The 2,649-nt window shown below is 28.1% G+C and overlaps 1 protein-coding gene across 1 annotated transcript in view; it reads right to left on the bottom strand.

Annotated features, from left to right (window-relative positions):
• LOC117164216 (temperature-induced paralytic E) overlaps nt 1–2,649 on the bottom strand; it is a 124,911-nt gene that overhangs the window by 104,406 nt on the left and 17,856 nt on the right. The gene's annotated exons all lie outside the window — the stretch shown is intronic.

Here is a 2,649-nt window from a genome sequence, read left to right as displayed (position 1 = left end):
ACCTACATGTATCATTTATAATAAAATTATTGTTTATCAAATTTCTATACTTTAAAATCTTTCATATTTTACATAATTTCTATTCCTTAAAATCTTTATAGATATATTTCCATTGGAAAAGGTAGATTTATATAGATTTATACAACAGTTAGAAATACCGTGGTATATCCGATAAATTAAGAAACATAGCATATTTGAAAAGTAGATTACACTTTCGTTATTCTACGTGTGTGGGGCGGTTATTAAACACACGATTTATTATGCATTACATTGGGAGGAAACAAGCGTGCATGTCGAAATACATTTATCGAAATGCATTTATGCGAAACAGAGAGACAGAAAGAGATGACTGAAACAATTAATTTGCATGTTACACGGCGATCTATATTTGTAATTGTAAATGCGTCAAGCGTTTATGGTTTATGGTTATCTCTTTGAAAAGTGAGATCAGTTTCGTTATTCATTTGATATTGTCTAATCACTTTATACATTCGTACTTTTTACGAATCACAAATTCTTATTTTTACGTATTACAAACATATGTATCGTAAGGAACACTTTTCAAAAATAAAATTAAAAAGTTACCGTAAAAATGACAAGGAATTATAAAAAATAGTGGTGAATATACTGTAGATTGAATTGAATCTTAATCTAGTATTTCTTACACGACTAATACATAAATTTTAATATTTTTGGTACTTGGATTTGGATTTCATTTTTCATAAACTAAAAATGTAATAAGTAAAGCATCGAAAATAATAATAGTAGAATTTGTTAGAAATGAATACTCTTAGGAATTGTGTACGATAGCTAAAATTGGAGCACGCATAAAAATCAGTATTATTCTCCTTCTCTTTGCTTATGTATTCCCGTCACGAACACGTACGTACTCTTCGCATAATTGCGTGTAGATGAAATATTTATTGGGTCTGCATATATTACGAGGTGTCTTTCAATTATACGAATCCATTGTTTGCTGTGTGAAAAATTGCGATTCGAGAAATTTACCTCAATATATCAGTTTAATGAATATCTTTTGATCTTTTTTAAACATAATGTAAGCATTGAGAACGAAAGTACAATAACGTTGGCATGAGTTGCGTGTCTTATTGTACTTTTTGTCGAGGACACGTTTCAGAGAAGCTACAGAATAACAAACGATAGAGCGATTACACTTACGATATGTGTACTGGTAATGATGGTAAGTACTTTTTTCTTTTATGCGATAAATGAACATTTTTTAATTAAACTTTTTCGAAATAAAGAATATTATAACCAGCTATAATACAGAATACTATAAACTAGAAATAAGCAAATCAATATCAATTTTATAAGAACATGTAATAATATAAGATATATAGATTATAATCATAATCGTTTTTTAGAATTAAATATGTTTGAAGAAAAAACTATAACTAAACATAAAGAATTAATACCATGTATAAACCAGGAATAAAAAGTTAATTTGGTTAAATTTTATAAGACTACGTAATAGTATAAGAAATTGTAACAACATTTATGTTCATTAATCACCTTGGAATTTATGATTGCTTAAATTTCTATATTTATGAAATTCGATGGTTGAATCTAACATTAATCACTATCCTTAATAACCTTAATAAAAACCTTAATAAAAAGGGAGACAAAGTCGAGTCGACATTAATAGCCATCAGAATTGAAAGTAGGTCGAAATCGAGTACATTCAATGTCGAATCAACGTGCCAACCAATCAAATAATTTTTATTCACTCGTTTTCCTATAATTCTATAATCGTAAGTTGGCTGTATCTTTTTTTGTATATTTTGTATATTTTGTATATACCACGTAGTGTGATGATCTAATGTAAAAAGTATTCTTACAGTAGATAAAGTTTAAACCTTACACGAAGGGTTGAAGTCATCGGATCGATACACTAATGTAATCAAAGACCTTGACGAAATGTACACACATAACTACGCCCTAACAACAGAGAAATATGGAATTGCGTCTTTCTCTCATCGATCGAAGAATTTTTAATCTCAGGCATAGTCGTTATTTAAGTAGTCTAATTAATTTTAGTAATTCTTTTTTTATTAAAGTATAGATAAGTTAGTGATAGGAAGAATACTCATTAGATATTTGTATTAATTACTTTCTATTCTCTTACTCATTAATAATGGCATTGCTAAATAAAAGAAGCTGCTATTTTATAAGGACAGTTTACATAGCTGAAAGGATGACATTCATTCTTTCTGCTTTTTTCGCCCATAATTCTTTTTATCTACCGTAGTCTAGGATTCTTTATTTCATTAGAGATACGAGACAAGTTTCCGAGATTGTATTTAATGTCGCTCTCTTATTATATCAACTGTTGCTTGTGACTATGCAAATAGGAAAACATGAATTTATTAATGACGAGGGATTTCTTATACCAAATGTGATGTATTAAGTTCAATATTTACGATGTCTTAATTTAAGCACCATTGTTTTAAATATTCATCTATCGATTCGAGTTATTATCAAAAGTGATTTGAAGCTCCAAACAGGATTAAGAACTGAAACTTTTTACTACAATTTTCTTATAACTTTAAGAAAGGAGCTTGGAAAAATTCAGTTTGAAAAAATACGATTTCTTCATTGAAAAATAATTTGTCGAACAGATACAAAAAA

This window comes from Bombus vancouverensis, chromosome 7 (genome assembly GCF_051014615.1).
Source record: "Bombus vancouverensis nearcticus chromosome 7, iyBomVanc1_principal, whole genome shotgun sequence".
NCBI classification, from domain to species: domain Eukaryota; kingdom Metazoa; phylum Arthropoda; class Insecta; order Hymenoptera; family Apidae; genus Bombus; species Bombus vancouverensis.
This window is presented reverse-complemented; position numbering and strand designations above follow the sequence as displayed.